The sequence below is a fragment of the Ambystoma mexicanum genome, chromosome 3p (assembly GCF_040938575.1).
Source record: "Ambystoma mexicanum isolate Mex_15411 chromosome 3p, UKY_AmexF1_1, whole genome shotgun sequence".
NCBI lineage: Eukaryota > Metazoa > Chordata > Amphibia > Caudata > Ambystomatidae > Ambystoma > Ambystoma mexicanum.
Window position 1 is genome coordinate 656937246 of NC_090925.1, and position 23564 is coordinate 656960809.

The following is a 23564-nucleotide window of genomic DNA, read 5'->3' on the forward strand; positions in this document are numbered from 1 at the left end:
CAGTCTCAGATCACTTGTGTGGACACCACTGACTTGCTTTTCCTGCTCAACATTTACAAGGATTATTAGCATTTATACGTGCCAGTGTTTATACCATCCCTGTCCTCTGGAGGCTTGTTCAAGCTACCTTTCATTCATGTCCAGTCTGATTTGGTGTGTCTCTGTTAAAAGGTTTAACAAGGAATCCACAACGAAGGACACATTCCGTACTCTATGTGCTGCGTGACTGACTGTGGGAAAACTAAGAGTCTTTTAGTAAATGCATTTTCTATGCCTGGAAGTTCCTTACTATGCCAAAACTCGAAAACAATACTATAATACATGAAAACTGGCTTGCCCTTTGTTATATATAATGTAGGCATTAGTTCAACTGATTGTGCATTATAATTGTGAGCACATTTAAAAATAGGACCCAAATCATGCATCACATTTGTAGACTAAATGGCAATATGGGAAATCGGATCAAGATTAGAAGAAAAGTGGATGCATATGTAATCATATACGAAAGCAAAGGTGTTGGGGTTTTATTTGAGTAAAAAGGTCTCCCTTGCATTCTGCCATTACTATAGAAAGACATTGTTTCTGATTTTGACACACTAACTGTTTTTCAAGAGTCGTCATAATTTCTGTTTATGTGTCAATTAGTCTCTGAAGAGATTTGGGAGTTCTACCCAACAGCATGCAATCATCAGCATGTGACAGCAACATAACTCAAATTGTAATAACTAACAGGACCTCAGTTTTCAAAAGACAAAGTTTAGCTGTTTGACTAAAACATAATACTTTCTTATGCAATGCATGACAAGGAATGGATAGGTGGTGTTTGTGAAAAACCTGAGGTCGTTCTCACATCTATTCTCCCTGGATCCTCTGCACAGGTGGCCAGGGAAGGCCATCACTTTTGGATCCTGACCCTGGAGGTGGAGAAGCAAGGGAGGATCAACTAGGTGGAGGGTTCTTGGGGAATGAGAACAGAGTGTCCTTAGGGTAGACACAGTAGTATGCCTTTCCAATTCGTGATGAACCCTTAGTTCCAGAAACCTTTGTGGGATATTGTCACCCCATTCCCTTTGGTCAGAATAACATTAGGGGAAATACAAAACCTTGAAGATCGAGAAGAGGGGTGAGGAAGAATAAGGTGTCCTTGGGTGAGACATGGCAATTCCCTATTGACAGCCAATACAACTCCTTCCCAACATTCATGGTCTGTAATAATCCAGTTCCCCTCATTTCTCCACAGTTGACACTTGACAGTACTGGGACGAAGAAGAGGCAACCAAGAGCAATGAAGAGGATGCTCTTTTACCACCCTGGTATTGGGACAAGGAGAGGCCTACTAAGAGTTGCAAGGGTCAGGCATGTCCCATTAATTGTGGTCAGGCAGAGTTAATTGAACACTTGCACCTGAAGCCTGTCAAGGGGCTGCAAGTGTATAAAAGGAGCACAACAGAGCAGCAGAGGGAACAGAGAGGACAGAGATGACAGGAAAAGGAGCACAGAGCAAAAATGCTGAAATGCTGGGGACTGCGGTGAAAAGCGGTCCATGGAAGCACAGTCTGGGAGCCAGGACTACCTGGAGTGCAGGGAATGAAGTGATTCCTCGTGTTGCTCGTTCTCCTGTGTGGAGAAGCCCACACAGGAGTGCCTCAGGGACCGAAGGTGGGAGCCTGGCCTTGGAAGTCAGAGACCATTTGATCCAAGCTGCAGCGAGAAATGTCAGAGCGACCATCGAGTTACTGGTGGGAAATCTGGTGCGCAAGTGTGTGAACTTTGTTAACAAGGAATACATTGTAGCAGAGTCATTGGGCCTCATTACGACCCAGGCGGTAAGTTACCGCCTGGGCCGTGACTTTACCACCATGGTGTAAACTACGTTTACGCCATGGTGGTTGGCGGACTTACCGCCCCATTCCGAGGTCGGCGGGGCGGTAAGTCCCCAATCCCCATTTACCCTTCCCCATTCCCATTTTTGCCCCATAGGGCATAATGGGAGTGGGGAAGGCGTTAATTACGCCACCGTAAATTACGGTGGCGTGATTAACTCCATGGTCCCTTAGCGCCATGGATTTTAACACCTGCTAAAAGCAGGTGTTAAAAGCGCCATGGCGCTAAGGGACCTCGTAATTGGCGGTAAGGGGTCGGCGCAGCTAACGCTGGCGTAAACCCCTTACCGCCAGGGTCGTAATGAGGCCCATTGTCTGTCTCAAAACGAGCAAGTTTTCGAAGGTCTCTGGTCTTTCACAATTTCAATTACTGAAACGTCAGGAATACTTTTGAGTGGTCACGTATGGCATGAAACACATTTTCGAAGTTCTCTGAACAGAGGGCTATTTAAAGTGAAATTATAAAATATTGAATCTTTAAAGTGAAACAAACAATAAACATTTAAAGCAGAATGAACAAACAGTGACCATTCAAAGCAAAATGAACAAATACTTAACAGCAGAATAATTCTTGAACAACAAACAATGTAAAAATGAGTTATGTGTGAAATCCACAATTATTGAATACCGAACTGAATTAAAAATTTGCGAACCAAAAGAATCAATACTTTTTTTAAGCTTAAGAGGGTATGGGACCCTAAATTCAAGTAAATCATTATATGCTGAGTTACAAATTAGATATAGCTTTAAAGTACACACTAACTACTATATGTTGTGTTCCAAATAAAATATTACTTTGAAGAATAAACTAGTAAAACATGACGTCTGATCTATAGTGGAACTTTAAACTTATACAAAAGAAAGAAATATAATTTCCAACTTGTGTGAAAACTACAAGCTACTAGAAACAATATTTGAAAATGGAAATAACAGAACTGTAAAACTTAAAATAAAGATGGCAAATATATAATTTTTTAACCGTGTTGTTTAACCAAATTGTACCTTGGAGAAGGGAATACTTGAGAAGTGAGACATTTGCTGAAGTGAAGATGGAGTCTTAATATTCCCTTGTGTTTTTTGACACAGAATTTGGGGAAGGGAACCCCGAGTAGGGGTTAAAACCATATCCTTTTTCTAAAGAAGTTAAATTAAGGGCCTCATTACACGGATGGCGGTAGGGTTTTACCGGTACCGGTAAAATACCGGTACCGGTAAATCCCTACCGTCTTACTACGAGGTCCCTTTGCGGGTTGGGGGATTTAACGCCGCCTTTTTGCAGGCGTTAAAATCCAACCCGCTAAGGGACCTCGGAGCTAATTACGGCACCGCAAAATTGCGGTGCCATAATTAGCGCCTTCCCCATTCCCATTGAGCCCTATGGGGCAGAAATGGGAATGGGGAAGGGCAATGGCGGAAGGGGGATTTACCGCCCCTCCAACCTTGGAATGGGGCGGTAAATCCCCTTTCCGCCAAGGCGGTGCCGGTATTTTACCGGCATGAGCCATGGCGCTAATAGCGCCATGGCTCACCGCCTACCGTGTAATGAGGCCCACAGATGTTTGTAGAACTACTTTACACTTGAGGAAGGGAGCTGAAAGGAAGCTGTGAGCTGGAAGATGATCCTACTTTTGTATTGAACACTGTTTTCTTTTGGGCACTGACATCCCTACACATTGTACAGATACAGATGTGAGAGCAAGCATAGGTTTTGGACACAAACAGATTACTAAATTGAATTATTTCCTTAGTTTTATTTAGATTGGGAAGTCCCACCTTAGCATACAGCAAGTTAGGTGTTCAACCAATCTGACATATAAGCTAAATAAAAGTGTTTAAATTTGAAGTGAGTTGTCTGTCTCGTAATTCATTATGCCTTCACATATTACCAGCAGTGGCGTCGCTATGGGGGGGGGCCTGGAGGGGCCAGAGCCCCCCTGTGAAACCCTGTGCCCCCCTTGTTCCCCTCACCTAAGAAGAGCATGTGACCATGTTCTCCCCCTACTTTTGTCTGTGCCCCCCCCCTACTTTTGTCTTTGGCCACCTCTGTGCCCCTTCTAAATTTGATTCCTGGTGACGCCACTGATTACCAGAGCCATGTGTTCTTACGACTGCAGCGTTTCCCTAAAATAGGCCACAATTTCAGACGATTCACAGAGTCAAAGGCCATTTTTAGTCCCATAAACGCAGCCTAGAATGGTCCCCCTTTAATGAAGGTTGCCTTAGCCACTAACAGATATAAATGCAGGGATAGAAATTCAGTGCCTAGGTTTTCCGTGGCTGACATGACATTATTTGTATTAACTTAATCCAATAACCTAGTTGAGAATAATTTCCCGAATATTTTAAAGGATGTATCTAACAGGGAACTTGGTCTGTAGCACACATAGTCCTTCTTAAAAATTGGATACATGACTGCCTTTTAAGAATAAGAGGAAAGGGATTGGAAATGTGCTAAAATCAACCAAAATCTACATTTGTACACCTTTTATTAGACTACTGGAAAACATGTTGGTTTGGTCTATACATAAGCTTTCGGGGTTCTAGAGAATTCTTCATCAGATAGTGGTCTTTTCTCAAATGTTCAAGGGATTACTAAAACTTCAATTCATCAGAATCAATTGAAAATTGAATGATTCAGGTTTTCGAGGAAGTAAACATGCCTGGTCTATTTGCAGTGCTACTGCCTACCCAATGATTTTCTATAAAATGTTAGATACCTAATTGGGAAGAAATTGAACAGGACAGAGCTTTATAAACCACTAAACTTTCTTAAACACAGATGTAAGTAAAGCATCCATTATGGCTCTTTGCTGCAAGATGGCCAGAACATCACATCTAACAAATAGCTCACACTTAGGAGATCAGTTTAAAAGGAAATGCAAACTGCAAGCACAGGACTGCAAAGGTTAGTATTTATATGCTGTTAGGTCTACTGCATGCAGTTTTCAAGACTCATAAAACAGAGTCTAAATGTGAAGAGTACATCAAAGTGAAATCACCTTAACTCTTCAATTTTAGTCTCCACTTTTTGAGAAATAAAGTGTAGGATGCAAATTACGCTTTGCAGGCAGTGTTTTATAATGGATCAATGGATCCCAAAGGAATCTGCCTGCTATTTACCAGGTTTAAATACAAGCTGCATTCCACTGGTCTCATTGGCTTTACACTTGCATGAACATATTTTGCATGCATAAAAAACTAGGCTATCTTCCAAGAAGGAGAAGGGTAGCAAATCATAGATTGAACACTGCTTTGCTGCACTCCTACACCTTGGAACGAAAATGGAGCAGAATGTAACATGGAGGAGTACAAGTATTGCAGCTCACTTTCACACCTTCATTTAATGACAACCATGACACTTTCAGTGATTACCACTATAATCAAGGGCTACAATAAATGGAACATCGGTTGATATCTCTTTGCTTGATGTTAACCCCAAATCTGTATAATGATATCTACAAAGCAGTGGGTGATGCTCTGGCAAACATGTTGTGGGTTTTGTTCAGGTATCTATTTTACTGGAAATGAAAGGGTTATAATAGGCTGTAACCAATTTTTGGATTTGATTTTTGGGTAAGTAATGTAACATGTGGAAAAAGAATGTTGACGTATTAATCAAATGCCATAGTGCAGCACATACTTTATTTAATGAGTGATAATATAAACAGACCTTGGATAATGTTAGGTTTTTAATAATGTCCAAAATAGGTTTTCTTTGTAATACTTGCAAATATCACAGACAGGTGGGCAATTATTTTAAGCTTTTATAGGATGGGTGTATTTTCATCCAGAAGCTAACTAGGGTAATTTGAAAACATGTAATCAACCTTATTATTCAAAGTCACAATAATTAATTAGATAGCAACACTGTGTGTCTCCCTCAAAGTATTGTTTAGATGTTGTTTCAATAATTTAGCACGATTCTGTTGTAGCGATTGAAATATGGTGCTAGTGAATTTTTAAAAGTAACTGCTCTGTGATTAGTTTAATCCAATGGGGTTCTGTTAGAACATACAACTAAAGCCACAGGGGTAATTATTAAGTCAATAACCTTCCCAGGGAAATGTGGATAGAAGAAGCATGCTGGTATTTGAAATAGATTAAAAAAAAAGAAATCAAGTACAATGTTTGACTTTCACCAAAATTAAGAAGTTAAAATCACTAACAACTTTAAACGGATGAGTAATGTTAAAAAAAAAGAAGTGAAGAAGACAAATCATGGGAGGTGAGTGTATATTTTATTTATTATTTACAGGTTATCTGAAGGAGCTGTGCTCCTCTCCTCCTCCTTCTCTACTCTGTTACCACTCTATGCTCGGTGTTCATCGCTCCCTTGGTTTTCAAACAGCTCCACTACCAAACATCATCCTTCAAATATGCTGGAGGATCACAAAATCTTGATGCTCCTCTGACACGTTTCCTCTCATTGCTGCTGCTGCTCTTTCTATTTCCACCACTGCTACTTTCTCCAAGTGAATTCCCAGATAAAGAATTTGATTTTCTCCATACTTTTTGATGAACATCTACTCTACACATTTGTGGCACATTCCTGAACACCACCAGCCTCTCCATATTCCTAATTCTGTCATCCTCCACCTCAAACACATTTTACAACACATTCACAACCAAGATGGACTGGGACCATCTGAACGGCCCCTCTCTCAAAACACATGCTAGTTTGATTCTCATTCATCCACCTACATCAGGGCTTTTGGGGATTTCACGCCCTTACTATCAAAATACACATTGTTACACTCCTAGACTCCTTTTATCATACCACCTATGATTGTGGATCAATCATCTAAACTCCTGATCTTTGCATCAATGGAGGCATTCACTTAATGTTTGGCTTCATCCCCTTGCTAAATTCCAACAGGGATATACCACTGGTGGAATGTGGGGTGAAACAGGCTGCTACAACTGTTTCCTGCACAGCCTCCTTCCAATCTGTTTGATTAGCCAAGGCCCAGCTAATGGTGTCCTTTATTACCCTATTAAAATGTTCTATGACCCCCTTGGGGTGATATATTATACTATTACTCAATGTTATGCAGTTCCCATTACTGTTCTCCTGCATCTATCTGGATTTCTATTGTACTTCATTGTCCATCAAGATTACTCTTGTGTTCCCCTCTCTATGAAAAATGTCTTTAAAAAATTCAATGGCCCTTCTTGATGTCACATCGGTAGTGATCAACACCTCAGCCCATCTTGTTAACAAATTAATCAGAACCACACAATAATGTATTTGACCTCCACTATGAAATGGCACAACAATGTCTAATCCTACCTTAGCTCATGGCACTCTAGGTGTCTCAAGCATGATCATAGGACATGTGTGGCTCACACAATCTTTTTCACTCGTCCTGCAAGGATACAGTCTCTGGCAGCGTTCTCCACTTTCCAATCAAGGCTTGGCCACCAGCAGTCACTTCTGATGTGCTGTTTGGTCTTTGTAATCCCTTGCTGTTTTTTGTGAGCCATGCTGATTATGTTATCCCATAACTTCTTTGGTGGTATTATCCTGTCCCCTCTCTTTAGTAATTTGCCTTCTTGATATATCTCTTCATTAATTTTCCATATTGCACCTAAACCTGCTTATTTCAACTTTACTTTGTCCCAAGTTTTCTTTCGGATCGCTTCTCTTAGCAGCATTAGTTAATTATCATTTTCCATAGTGTCATGCCATTTTAACTTGGGTATTGCTTGTTCTCCAATCATCATGATCTGGTTGACTTCCTTCATCTTCCTTGCCATGTTCCTCCTTATTTTCTAGTTGAGACAGAGAATTTGCTGTGCAATTGCATATGCCTGGTATAAATATTGTCACCATTGCATGTTCTTGCAATTCCACCACCCATTTTATGATCCTATTTGACACTTTATCCGATCCTTTAGGCATCAAGATCTCCTTCAATGGCTTGTGTTCTGTATACTACAAATGGCATACTGCACATGAAGGACCTAGACCTTTGCACAACACAATGTATTGACAATGAGTCTTCTTCTGTTGCGGTGTATGTCTTTTCAATGTCTTTCAGGAACCGTGAGGCACATGGTTTAGGGAGAATTCTCAACATTTGCTAATTCCATTCTAGCTTAGAGACCCCCAGCTCTTTTGCTGAACTTTGGGACTCTGTACTTTTTAATTCTGTTTGTTTTCTGTGTTTATTTTCTTTGGATATGGAGTTTTAGACAACTCTAAACATAGGCATCATCTTTTTGTTGTGTGTCACACAGCACCCTCAGTGCAGTGGCACAGGGATGGCTTTCAGACTTCCCAAGGATTAAATACCTTCTCTGGGACTGACTACCCTCTCCCAGTGAATGTAAAGTTAAATTGACTTTGTAGTCTTTTTAAATTGCTAGACCCAGCACACACTGACTTACAGCAGAGTGCTGGAGGGAATTATGCCTAGAAAACTCATGTAGCCCTTAAAAGCTACCCTTTCCTCTCAGAATGGCTGGTGGCAGTGGTATTACCATGATTTCCCTGACCGCAACCAGTTTAAACGCTCCGTTAGCTGAAATCCACCAGAGTCATGTATTTCAAGATGGCTTCTGAGCCCCCTCTGTAAAAACAGGTTCCAATAGACTTTTTTCTTTCTTTTTGTAAAAATCCTTCTAGTGTTTGTATCTGCGAGCCAAACTAATTTTGGTGCCTTTGTTTGTTTGCCTTTGGCAGGTTTCTGTACTGAATCCCCCCTCTGGCACCTGAGTGTTTGGGGTGGACAGGATGTGAGGGAGGTGACCAAAACTCCCTGTCCTTAGTCTCCTAGGAGACCTGAATGCACTCTGGCGTGATTGGCTGGCTGACTTTCCAGCAAGGACAGCCAACCTGCTGGGTGAGTGACAGCTAGGCTGGAATGAACGGGAGAAAACTGTTTAAAAGCAGGTCTCTGGGACTTGGAAGGCAGAGTCGACCACTGGAACGAAAGAACAGAAGACGAGCTGAGGGAAGATGACTGCTGCAACTCCTGGACCATTGGTCCGTTGAAGCCCTGCTGCAGGTCTGAATTGCCTAAAACTCCCTCGACAGAGAAGCCCCTTCAAGGATGACTTCTTCCCTTGAGCTGGTGGGAACAACCAACTCGCAAGCCACCTGGAAACCATCTCCATTCTGGTTGAATGTTCTTCAGAATGCTGTTGAAAACCGGATAGCCAGTGAAAGGGATACCAGTTTGTGGACTTTAAGGCACTCACACCTTAAACAGACATTTTTCCAAGGTAGTGGACCTGTCCGTGTGCAGTGCAGGAACCTCCCGACACCCTCCCTCTTGTCCCCATGACTAAGGCCCAGGAACAGCGAGATCTGCAGGAACTGCCCGGAACAACTGCCTCAGCTACAGCTTTTCTTCATTACAAAGGTACTGTGCAAACGTGGTTGAGAAATCCTCTCTGCCGCGGTGAAAGTTTGTGAAACTTTCCCAACTTTGGAGTCGTGTTTCGCTCCTAATCCGACCTATAACTCTTTTCGTGTAAACTACTTCTAAGAACATTGGCAAAGACTTAACCATTTACTACCAGAACTGTGCTATCCTATCCAAGACACTGATTCATTGACTTTGGCCCAGGCTTATTGAATTGAACTGCCTCTTGTAGTGAACTGAAACTAATTGCCCTGCCTAAGAAAGTAATTGTGTTTGATTCTTATAACCTTTGTCTTTTTACCCCTTTTAAAAGTTACTGAAGTGCCATTTTGCTCCCACTTCAGGGGAGCGTAACTTGTTCAGAAACATATTGGTTTAGTACTGGAGTGTATTATAGTGTGATATTGCGCTGCTTATTACTAGTGGAATGTTTTTTTTAACTAACTGTGTAAATAAATTAATATTGTTTTACCAAGAAACGTTGAGTAAGTGTTTGAACCACTGTGATTACAAGTCCTTTGTGCAACACCTGGTACTGCTCACATCCCTCTTGAGATAAGCCTGGCTGCTCATCCCTGCTACCACAAAACTGTGTAGTACAGACTTATACCAAAGGTTAGATTCTGCTTACACATGGAGTCTTAATTGTGTGTAGTGTTCCCAAAGGGTACTGCATGTAATTCTGCCAAACACTGGTGGCAAGTGGTGAGGATAAAGTATAGTTGTTATATTGAAAGTGCTATCTCTTACTGTTGTTCAAATAACCTTCACAAGGGTAAGCACCACTAGAAAAGCAATTGTTTTATCATGCCTGATATGGATAACTACAGACAGGAGACCCTAGTCATTTTAACAGTTGATCAACTAAAGGAAATGTGTAAAACTAGGAACCTCACTGTTAAAGGCAAAAAAAATGAATTGATGGAAAGATTGTTGGAATTCCAAAGTCTGAGAAGTAGGTCTGTTATGCCTACTACTGCAGCAAAAGTGGAAAATGATGATGAGTATGATAATATTTCAGGGTCCAACTCAAATGTTATTGATGAGTTAGAGGCAGAGGGCTTTGCACCTTGAAGCACCCACAGTCTGGATGCGTACAGCATAGCATACTGCAGCCCACAGTCACGAAGAGTGCAATTCGCTGCCAGGAAAGAGAGGCAAGCCTTTTGGACTGATGGAGTACAGTCTAGGCAGAACGACACCGGGGTATTATCATATTGCAGGTCTCTGAGTTCCCGGTCTCTGTGAAGAATAAAGTCATGGCCCCTGTAATTAACAGTCAAGCTATGATTGGTCTGGGGCCCTGGCCCGGCCTCGGAACAAGTTGTGACACCCGGTACACCCTTTCGACCAAGAATTTTGATAACAATGGGGGAGCTTGCAGAACCTCCATGTTCTGCTGTGGGACTGATTCTGGAATACCAACAACCTGAATGTTGTTCCTGCAGGACGTTGCCTCCAAATCTTGATTCTTCTTGATTTCTTTAACTTCTCTCTGCAATGTGCGGATCGCCTGTGTCACTTCCCCGATAGTGTCCTCCAGGACGCCCACTCTGTGTTCCACCTCAGATATCCGGCCACTCTCTTCCTCGATACGCTCCTGCATGCAATCTACCTTACACGCCATCCCATCAAGCTTTGTGTTAATCGACGCAAATACAGATCTCATTTTGGACAGCACAAGTCTGAGTTCTGATGCCGGGGCACCTTCAGCAGGTTTCAAGCTGGCCTCACGCTGGCCTGCGTGACCTGGTTTATCCTGTGTGTCCCGGAGTGACACCATCTTCTCACCCTTACCACTCAGGCCCTCCTTCTGGGGAAATGGCAAGACAGAGAGGGAGAGATATGAAGAGAGGCACTGAGGCAATGAGAGATAAACAGTGTCAGTGATTGTCAGTGGTGTGCAGTGAGACAAAAGAGGTGATGGCTTGAAGGTTTAGAATTAATCTTATTCTGTGGCATTGCTCTGGGTAAGCCCCCAGACCATCGTTGTTCGCCGGCCAAACCATTACAAAAGGGGAAAGACAAGATGCAATTCAGGCTTGGTCCCACCAGTAACATGCTTGGGGATGACTGTGGTCTTGTGCAGAAGGCATGTGACCAAGCAGTTCAAGCTGGATTGTGCTTTTGGGGTGTACCAGTAGTGATTTACATATGTTTTTCCCCCTTTTGTAATGGGTTGGCAGGTGAAGAGCATAAGTCTGGAGGGTCGCTCAGAGCAATGCCATAGGTTAACATTAATTCTAAACCTTCCAGCCATCACCTCTTTTGTTTTGCAGTAGTCTGCAGTGTACAATTCACAGAACATATCTTAGGGTGCTGAATATCAATGGGAAAGAGGAGAGGGAGAAAATGTACCAGGTGGATAGTAAATTACTTACTTAGTTCAATACCTAGCACCTCTAATTTCCATTCTGAATTAGCAGGTTTGGCGGGCCAGATTTTTAGCGTGAAAAAGTTTCATCAGAATTACCCAGACAAACCAGGACCAGGCAGAAGTGCCACTGTGAGAGGGGCCTTGGGGGGAGTGCTGTCATGACCTTTGCCCCTGGCCCTCACTGGTCAGCCGTCCAGTTAGGGCCAGGTCAAAGGCCTTAAAACCTCATCCAAGACTTTGGCGCCATGCTCATAACCATCATGAAGACCAACATTAGAATGGGACTATTTACTTGGGACTATTTAACTTGGGGGGGGTTCAGCCAACATGGAGGCACACACATAGCTCAGTTAAAAGGAACTGAGCTATGCGCTCTAGTCTTTTGGGTGTCTTTTGGGTGTCTTTTGGGTGTGGCAGGCATGGGACTATTTTACCTGGACTACTTTACCTGAGACTATTTAAACCACACCCAAACAGCAGAACATGCTTTGCGTTATTCTGCTGTGGGCAGCGTAACGCCCACCGTGTCTAGTTCTTTGATGCCAGCTTACCTGAAACCAAGGACCTGCAGAGAGAGAAAGAACACTACAAAACTTACCTGCAATAGTATCCTGTCTTCAATCCATCGCTGACTTCAGTTCCATTCACCTGAAGGTACGCTCCATCATCCGGCACCACATGCATCCTGGAATACCATAACCTGGAAAGTGGATAAAGAAAGACAGCATTAGTAAGCGTTTACTCAGGTTTACTCCCAAATGAAGAAAGCCACACAATTCTTACCTGGGTAGTCATCTCCTGGTCAGTATCATTGCTGGAATATTACGGGGCTCGGCGAGGAACATCGCAACCTGCAAGGAGAGAAAAGACACAGGTTAGCAATATAAAAGGCGAAACAGCGCCGCGCATCGCGCATTACTCACCGGACAGCATCTTGCACACCGCACTTTCTGCTACCGGCCCATGCTCATCTTCAAACTCCATGACAACACCTAAATACCTTTCCATACCTAAAAGGAAAGAAGCAAGACATTATTATTCGAACTAAAAGGAACATAAGAACTGCATATAAAGACTGTAAAGCAACAAACCTATGGAGTCGCATGCAGGCCTGGATTCCCACAGGGGGGGCTTGCACCAGTGAAGTAACTTGGTCGCTGCTCGCACATCTACGCACCCATGCCACGAGGAGAAGGACTGAGAATCCACCTTTTACAATATTAAGGTGAGGAGAAGGCCCAAGGGGGAGGAAGGAGTTGAGGCCAAGGGAGGTGGGAAAACATAAAGACAATCTGGTATTGAATCCAGCTCTCCTATATTGCAGACCCATCTTTAACCAGTGGCATTACCAAGGGACCGGGAGAGGGTTCGAGAGTGCAAATCATCCAACCAGGGCTGAGTGGCATCCCCGTGGATACCAGGTGAGCGTAATAGCATGCCGCTCCTATACCTAATACACACCCGATACACAGAATAACAGCACATGTCATACAGCACGCAAGCCACAACACACCTGTAGGCCACACAGCAGACACTATGTTAAACTTGTCAACACCTGAGGGATGCCAATACTACCCCCCCAATCTTGCATGCACCCTGTCTGCCACAATAACAAGCATGCAACGATCCACATGGCACAAATTGCACAAACACCAATGCATGCATGATGCAAGTACTCGCATAACTGATGCCCTGCCTCTCTCTCTGTCCCCCACAGGCACGGATGCAGACAGCGACGGGAATGATGCTGGGGCATAGCCCAGGACACCAACCAAAACGTCTAGGTGTCGGGACGATGGCACCAGGCCATCCACATCCAGGGGCTCAAGGTTGATCCAAGTGCCACACAAGGCACACACCAGTACACAACCAGCGGCACAGCCCCAACACATAAACCAGCAAACACCTGCCCCTGCACCCCTGGAGACACATGTCTCACAGGATGAGCCTACATCTATGGAGACCGAGCATGACGGCTCATAGTCAGCAGCAACTAGTTCTGTTGGGGAGGCATCTGCATCCGCACCACATAGTGCCGATGACGACGATGGGCATGTAGAGTACACACATGAAGGAAGCATCTTGTCGGGGGATGTTGTACGAACGCCCAGCCCGCAGTACACCCCACAGGTCACCCCACCGGGCACCCCTCAGCACGAGCCTGAAGGCGAAGGCAGACATGAAGAGTGGGCTCCATCAGAGGAAAGCCCTGTATTGGCCACATCAATACCAGCCAATGAACCATCCACCCCCACCGCAATACAGGACCTCGAGGGACGTTTGTCAAGGATGGAAGGCGGCCAACAGGAAATGCATGAATTGTAAAGCAATATGTTGCTGATGGGAAGGCAACACGCCGTGCCATGAGGGACAACTCTGTGGCCATCACCAAGGCCGTTAACAGAAACTCCAAGCGGGTCCATGAGGACTTTGCTATTGTGGCCCAGATCATTGCAAGAATGGCCAACACCATGGAGCAGCAACACCCAGTAGCATCCGAACCACAGCCATCAACCTCGTCCACTGCCACGCCTGCCAGCTCCACGCAGACCAGCCCTGTGCGCAGGTCCCTGCGCAGCATGCAGTGCACTGACACGCAACCCACTCCTCCAAAGAGGGGGCGGCAGTAGCAGGGTTACCCTACACGTGTTCACTGGCAGTGCATCTGGACACTTGTTGTGCACCATTGTTGTGCACCTGGTGTGTGGGGGTGTTGGGGGGATGGTGGAGGGGGAGGGGCGAGGCTGGAGGGGGTGGGTGGGGGTGTTGGGGGGTGCAGAGTTCATTCATGTTGTAAATACCATCTGCACAATACACCTGTTGTGTTAAAAAAATCACATGACTGGACATTGCTTCTTCAGCGTGTGTCAATTAATCCCCAAAGCCAGTGCCCATATTCCCCCTGTCACAGTGCCCAGGGTCCCACATCCATGTCACTCTCAGCATCCCAGTGCATTAGAAACTATGGTTTATCAATGACTGGCGCATAGCATGTCCCTCATGTGCATTGCGGCCTGGCCGATGTGCAACATCTTCTCCTTCCTCATCTTCTTCTTCACCTGGTGGTGGCTGTTCCATGTCAGGTGGCAGAGGAACGTTCCGCCGGATGCACATGTTGTGCAGCATGGCACATACCATGATGATCTTGCCCATCTTCTCAGGACCGTAAATGAATCTGCCACCCGACCTTCTGAGGCAGCGAAACCGTGCCTTCAGCAGGCCAAAGGTCTGCTCTATGACCACACGAGTGCGTGTATGATCAGGATTGTAGTCCTCTTCATGCCTGTTTTGCGGATTCCTGACAGAGTGAGGAGCCACGGCTTCAGGGGATAGCCAGCATCACCTGCGTGGGAGCACAATAAGGTATGTTTAAGGGTATTTCTTCTGTTCCATTTGTGCTCAGCCTGTACATTGTTCATGCTCATATGCAGTATATCATGAATGGCAGCTATTGACTTCACATCTGCGCAACTATCTGCCCTGTACACAACTTGGCACTCCATGGTGCTGATCTTGGGTGACGTACACAATTTAGGGGCCTTGGCATTGGAATCACCAACCACCCAGATGGAGTGACAAGGTCCATGATGTAGTCACATGTGAGGGTTGTGTGGCCGGGAATGAGACCAAATGCATGTTGGGCAATGTTTGATGCATTAGTGCATTAGGCTAATGCACAAAGTGACACAGCTTGTTAACTCTATTGTCATGATGCCTACCTCCAAGGAGCCAGGTCCGACCCAGCAACCCCAGAGGCAGGCATCATTTCCCCCAGGGGAGTGCCAGCGGGCCCAAGCTGGGGCCCTTTAGACGCAGTCGTGGCGCCTAAGGCACCAGGCTCATGTTGGACCCCTGTCCTGGCGCCTTAGGCACCAGGCTCATAAAGCTAGACATGTGTTCAAGTGTTTTAATGTGCATTTACCTGATGCAGACCATGCTGCCACATCCAGGCCCTCTTGAGGCCTGAATGGAACTACTTTACCTGTGGGATTACTTTCCACCGGGTGTGGTTGGGGAAGGATACATACCTGATCGGAGGAAGGATACACACTTGGAACTTCTTCCAAAGCTATTTAAACCACACCCGATCAGCAACTCATGCTTCGCGTTGTTCTGCTCCTCGCAGCTGGACGCTCACCGTGTCAGCTCCTGCATCTGGACCTCAGCCACGCCTGTCAGTATCCTGGGTCACCTGCAAAGGGAGACAAAAGACCTTACCTGCTAAATCAGCACCACAGAGGCATCACACCGACGATCCTGAAAAGGAAGACATCATTTTAAAAGCATTTCGCTACGATCGCTGCAGCGCTGCATTTCACTCACCTTTCCTGGACGCCACCATCTTCAGCAGCGATCATCCGGATCCACAGCCACTTCCCAGAACCTAGAAAGAAAGACAAGAACAAGGTGAGAGAAGGAAGGGAATGGGAAAAGCTCAGTTTCCTTCTAAGTCTTACCTGTTGGGTCATTCCCATTTCATTTCGGGTCTTGCCGCTTCCAGGCATCCGGACCCCGGCCCCTATGGGGAAAAAAGACAAAGACATTGAATGAGCGAATGCAAAGACATTACCCGAGCGCTCATCCAGAATTTACCTGTCATTTACTGGAACTGAACGTATCACTTCGGGTCGGCGCCATATCTCTGGCATTCCGAACCCCGGCCCCTAAGGGGAAAAAGATAATGAACATTATTATTAAGCTTGTACTTTTGAACTTGCAACAGAACTTTTACAGAGCCTTACCTGAATAGTCAAGCTTACCTGAACTCCCATAATCCTCAATCCAGTGAAGTAACTGCGTTTCAACGCGCCCCTGCATCAGAAGCAGGATGGAGAGCTCATCCTTCCTGACCCTAAGGTGAGACTTCACGGGGAATCATGGAAGGGTATTGTGGAGGGTTGGAAGAGAGTGGGAGGCTTGAGCATAACTCAGTCAGTAGGTAATACTCCCTTTTCACGCACAGGGGAATATTCCTGCAAGCCGGAGAAGCCAGAGTAGAGGGGCCCTTCCTGTCCATCTTCAGAGTCCTGCGCTTCACCATTGAAGAAGCATCAGCACTCGAAGCCAGACCTGCGCCTCCGTGGGAATCAGGTGAGCGTTACAGAACGCGAAGCCTACCCACAATTTCCCACCCGGGCGCTATGGAGACTTCCGAGACTGACCAGCTGGCCCAGCTTTTGGGGGAATTACGGGCGGAGGTGCACTCAGCCCGCCAGGAGACTAACGCTCTCAAAAGAGAGCTGATCTTATCCAAGGAAAGAACAGATGACCTAGCCAAAAGGTTATTACAGGCCCAGGCAGGGCACACTCCTTTCCCTAATTCCGGAGACATTTCCACATCAATGGGTTTGAGTAACTCGGTACAAATTAATCTACCTGGACACATGCCTTTGGCCCCGCCTGAATGTTTTGCGGGAAACCCTCAGAAATATGCCGTCTTTATGAACCAATGTCGTTTACACTTTCTGTGCAGACCCGGAGCCTTCCCTAACGATCAGACCAAGGTAGCCTTTATACTATCTTACCTCAGTGGCAGTGCTGCCGATTGGTCTATTCCATTGGTAAATCAGGATGATCCCATTCTCCAGGATTTTCAGGGCTTCCAGCCCAGCATGGAAAGATTGTTCGCTCGACACTCTCAAGGACAGGCCCATGATAACGAACTGCTATCCTTACGACAAGGTAATCAGGATCTCCTGTCCTACATTGCCACCTTTAACAGACTGGGTGTGGAAACTGGATGGCCAGAAAACAAAAGGATCACATTGTTTCATCGAGGCCTGCGTGGAGAGCTAAAGGATGTTCTAGCTCAGATAGTAAACCCACCCCAGGTCTGCGCAGACTACATAGACTTGGTGGTTCAACTTGATCACAGACTTCAAAATAGAAAAGCAGATCGGTTCAAGTATGAAAACCGAGTACCGATCAAAACCCACGCTAACTCCAAGAGTACCGACGTATCTGAACCTATGCAAATCGGTGGCGTTAAAGGACCATTAACGCAGAAAGAACGAGAGAGAAGGCGGCAAATGCAGCTTTGTCTGTATTGCGGGACTTCCGGTCACTTTCTTCGAAATTGTCCAGTTAAACCACTTAAGAAGGTAGTTGGAGCTACTGATAACGAATTATTGACACCTGATTCGGGAAACGACCTAGCCCGATAAGCGTAGGGGTCCGCTTGCCGAGCTTGAAAACTAACTTTTTGACCTCGCATTTTGTCATGCCAATGGTGCTCGTGAACCCAAAACAGCCTCAGCAGTTGCATGCTATAAAAGCATACATCGACAGTGGAGCTATTGGAAATTACATAGACCGTGAATTGGCTTCCAGGATCAAGCTTCCTCTCCGCCCGAAAGTAACCCAAGATGTCATTACTACAGTAGCTGGAAACGAAATAGCCTCAGGGTCAGTAACGCATTCCACTGTTGAAGTGACTCTGGTGGGTCAGGATGGACATCGGGAAGCAATCGTGTTTGATGTGATCAAGGCCCCACAATTTCAAGTAATTCTTGGAATTGCTTGGTTAGAAACACATAATCCCAGAAACACATAATCCCAGAATTGACTGGCGAGCAAAGAAGATAAGTTTTCCTGATTGTGAACCAACTTGTTATTCAAGAAATCCAGCTATGGGTCTAGCCTCAGCAACTTCCACCTCTGTACAGCTACCGTCAGAATACCAAGAGTTCCAAGACGTTTTTCAGAAAGAACAGGCTAACACGTTACCTCCCCATCGGTCTTATGATTGCCAAATCGATCTGGTACCCAATGCTCAACTACCTTGTAGTAGGATTTATGCTCTTACGGAATCTGAGAACCTGCATTTGCGTCAGTATTTAGATCAGTACCTAGCCAATGGTTTTATTCGCCCGTCCAAGTCTCCTGTCTCTTCAGCTCTGTTCTTCGTGCCGAAATAAGAAGGCGACCTTAGAACGTGTATAGACTATCGCGCCCTAAATCAAATAACGATTAAGAATCGTTATCCTCTGCCCTTGATCCCTGAGCTTATCGACCAGGTGAAAGACGCTTGTGTGTACACCAAGTTAGAGCTCCGAGGAGCTTATCACCTGGTGCGCATAAAAGAAGGCGAAGAATGGAAGACTGCATTCCGCACCAAATTTGGGCTCTTCGAGTATCAGGTGATGCCCTTCGGGTTGTGCAATGCACCTGCCGCCTTTCAGTACTTTATGAATGATGTTCTTCGGGAACTTATCGATGTATGTGTCATTGTTTACATTGACGACATCCTGGTGTACTCTTCTTCAGAATCTGATCACAGAAAACATGTTAGGGCAGTTCATGAGAAATTGCGGCAGCACAGACTATTTGCAAAACTCGAAAAATGCGTTTTTCATACCACAGAAGTTGAGTTTCTCGGATTCATCCTGACACCTCAAGGAGTCCGAATGGACTCGCGAAAGGTGGACGCCATCCTCAAATGGGCATCTCCTAGCTCGGTGAAGGGAGTTCAGAGCATGCTCGGCTTTGCCAATTTCTATCGAAGATTCATCCCGGACTTTTCCTGAACAGTCCAACCCATCACCGCTCTCCTAAAGAAAAACAAACGCTTCGAATGGACTCTTGAAGCCGAACAAGCCTTCCTTGACCTGAAAACCAAATTCACCTCTGCACCTGTACTGAAACACCCGCACCCAGATCTCCCGTATATAGTGGAAACCGATGCATCCAGTTCGGCCATGGGAGCTGTCCTGTCGAAAGAGACCCAAAAACTAACCTACTACACCCAGTGGCCTTTTGGTCCAGAAAGTTTTCTCCTCCTGAAATCAACTACGCAATTACCGATAAAGAGTTACTGGCCATCAAATCTGCCTTCAAGGCTTGGCGTCACTATCTTCTCGGGGCAAGACACACCATTACCGTAATTACGGACCACAGAAACTTACAGTATTTAAAGACGGCCAAAGCTCAATCTTCACGACAACTCCGATGGGCTCTATTCTTTGCGGAATTTGATTTTGTAATTACCTATCACCCTGGCTGCAAGAACGGAAAAGCGGACGCCTTATCCCGGATTGGCATGGAAGAACCTAATTCGAGCTTAGAACCTGTGCCCATCATACCTGAGCAAAGAATCTTAGGCTTAACTTCATTGCACACTATTGAGGACATCCAAACGCAAGTAAAACAACTTCTAGACTCTTCAACCTTACTGGAATGGAGTCAGAAGGGTCCTCATTACACCGTTAAGGATGGCTTACCCTACTTCCAGGAGCGGTTGTTTCTGCCAAGTAAAGAATTGCAAGAATTTGTTATTGCCCATCATCATGAATCTTTAATGGAAGGACATCCTGGTATCGCTAAAACGGAGGAAAAAATTAAACGTCACTTCTGGTGACCTTCTTGGAGAAAAGACATAAAGTCTTTTGTTCTGTCTTGCGGCATTTGCGCCCAAAACATGGCTCAAAAGAAAAGGCCAGCCGGCCTACTTCAACCCTTGGATATTCCACCGGCACCATGGCACACCCTGTCAATGGACTTTATAACCGACATGCCTCCTTGTGCTGGTTACAACACAATTCTTGTAATTGTGGACCTATTCACCAAAATGGCCCACTTTATCCCTTTAAAGGGTTTGCCTTCTGCTTCCACCTTGGCCAAGGAATTCCTGGAGAATGTAGTTCGCATACATGGTTTCCCTTCCATATTAGTCTCGGATCGTGGAAGTCAATTTATCTCCCAATTTTGGAAGAAGTGTTGCCAACTAGCACAAATAGATGTGCGGTTATCCACCAGCCACCACCCCCAGACCGACGGACAAACCGAGAGAACCATTCAGACTCTCGAGCAATATCTTTGGTGCATGTTACACCAATCTGAGTTAAATTGGAAAGACATTCTTTAGATCGCAGAATATGCATACAACAATTCAGTGCATTCTGGAACCGGACAAACCCCCTTTTATACTTTGTATGGTCACCATCCTCGGACCTCTGACCTAGATCCACCTCTGACCCTGGAAATGCCCGCAGTAAATCATCTGCATTCCACAATAACCCGAGCCTTCAAAGAAGCTGCAACTCATTTACAGCAAGCCAAGAAAAAGTATAAAGAAACGCAGATTTGCACAGGAGTAAAACTCTGCCTTACCAAGTAGGAGACAAGGTATGGCTAGCAACTAAACACTTATCTCTCAAGGTCCTGCGAACCATCAATCCCAGATTCATAGGACCTTATCCCATCAAGGCTATAATCAACCCAGTGGCCTTTAAACTGGATCTACCGTCCAACATGCGTATACATCCAGTTTTTCATGCATCACTTTTGAAGCCCGTACAACCAGAAACCCGATTGTCCAAGCCTCCAGATCCAGTTCAAATTGAAGGGGAATTAGAATTCGAAGTTAAAGACATTTTAGACTCCAAGGTGGTAAAGTCAAAACTCTTCTATCTTGTTGACTGGAAGGGATATGGACCTCAGGAGAGATCGTGGGAGCCTAGTAACCATGTCCATGCATCTCGATTAGTACAAAGGTTTCACCGGAGATTTCCGAAAAAAGCCAAAACCCCCGGAGGGAAGAACCTTGGGAGGGGCCTTGAGGGGGGGTACTGTCATGATGCCTACCTCCAAGGAGCCAGGTCCGACCCAGCAACCCCAGAGGCATGCATCATTTCCCCCAGGGGAGTGCCAGCGGGCCCAAGCTGGGGCCCTCTGGACGCAGTCCTGGTGCCTTAGGCGCCAGGCTCATGTTGGACCCCTGTCCTGGTGCCTTAGGCGCCAGGCTCATAAAGCTAGACATGTGTTCAAGTGTTTTAATGTGCACTTACTTGATGCAGACCATGCTGCCACATCCTGGCCCTCTTGAGGCCTGAATGGAACTACTTTACCTGTGGGACTACTTTCCACCCGGGTGTGGTCGGGGAAGGATACATACCTGATCGGAGGAAGGATACACACTTGGAACTTCTTCCAAAGCTATTTAAACCACACCCGATCAGCAACTCACGCTTCGCGTTGTTCTGCTCCTCGCAGCTGGACGCTCACCGTGTCAGCTCCTGCATCTGGACGTCAGCCACGCCTGTCAGTATCCTGGGTCACCTGCAAAGGGAGACAAAAGACCTTACCTGCTAAATCAGCACCACAGAGGCATCACACCGACGATCCTGAAAAGGAAGACATCATTTTAAAAGCATTTCGCTACGATCACTGCAGCGCTGCATTTCACTCACCTTTCCTGGACGCCACCATCTTCAGCAGCGATCATCCGGATCCAAAGCCACTTCCCAGAACCTAGAGAGAAAGACAAGAACAAGGTGAGAGAAGGAAGGGAATAGGAAAAGCTCATTTTCCTTCTAAGTCTTACCTGTTGGGTCATTCCCATTTCATTTCGGGTCTTGCCGCTTCCAGGCATCCGGACCCCAGCCTCTATGGGGAAAAAAGACAAAGACATTGAATGAGCGAATGCAAAGACATTACCCGAGCACTCATCCAGAACTTACCTGTCATTTACTGGAACTGCACGTATCACTTCGGGTCGGCGCCATATCTCCGGCATTCCGAACCCCGGCCCCTAAGGGGAAAAAGATAATGAACATTATTATTAAGCTTGGACTTTTGAACTTGCAACAGAGCTTTTACAGAGCCTTACCTGAATAGTCAAGCTTACCTGAACTCCCATAATCCTCAATCCAGTGAAGTAACTGGGTTTCAACGCGCCCCTGCATCAGAAGCAGGATGGAGAGCTCATCCTTCCTGACCCTAAGGTGAGACTTCACGGGGAATCGTGGAAGGGTATCGTGGATGGTTGGAAGAGAGTGGGAGGCTTGAGCATAACTCAGTCAGTAGGTAATACTCCCTTTTCACGCACAGGGGAATATTCCTGCGAGCCGGAGAAGCCAGAGTAGAGGGGCCCTTCCTGTCCATCTTCAGAGTCCTGCGCTTCACCATTGAAGAAGCATCAGCACTCGAAGCCAGACCTGCGCCTCCGTGGGAATCAGGTGAGCGTTACATCTATCATGCTTATGGATAATTGTTGACGCCATGCACGTTTCCCTCGACGTCTTCACACAAGTCACAATGGCACAATATGATTGTTGGTAGGGTCCTTCACTGTAGGGATGTGTTCCTAGGATGTTGCAGGGTATCTACTTGCATGCTGGTACTCATGTGCTGTGGGTGATTCCTCCACCATTCACACCCATGTAGGTGTTGTTCAATACTTAATGGCTCCAATTTGAGACATCCTTGTCACATGTGTTTTCCCATTTGTATTCATCTGCACATGTTGCAATGGTGTTATGCAGTGTTACTGTCGGGAGGGGCAATGTCAGGGGATTTCCCTGAGGGGGAAATCATACTGCGCACTCATGGAAGCATGACCTGCGTGGTGCTTCGATGCGGTCATGTGTATTCAGCTTTGTGACTGCATGATGGTGCATTGTGGTGCTGTGGGTACGGGCAGGTGATGTCCAGTGGACAGATTCAGGGGTGTGCGCTGATTGTGAGTCTGACTTTTCAAAATTGGTGTGCGGGCCAAATATGTCGGCCTCTATTTTCTGTGGCATGCATCTTATTTGTATGATAATGGGCACGTTGTTTGCCAGCATGGACTGTGTCCAGACACCCCATTGTGGACACTCCCATGTAAGTGGGCAAACAGGTTGCATATGCATGTTCCCCCCTCACGATACACTCCCATGGCCGAGTGGGCAGACAGGTTGCATATGCATGCCCCCCCACCCCCACGATACACTCCCATGGCCCAGTGGGCAGACAGGTTGCATATGCATGTCCCTCTCCCCCACGATACACTCCTATGGCCCAGTGGGCAGACAGGTTGCAGAGGCATGCCCCCCCACGATACACTCCCATGGCTCAGTGGGCAGACAGGTTGCATATGCATGTCCCCCCCACGATACACTCCCATGGCCCAGAGGTCAGACTCACCCAGCAGCCAGGCACATCGTGCAGCATCTC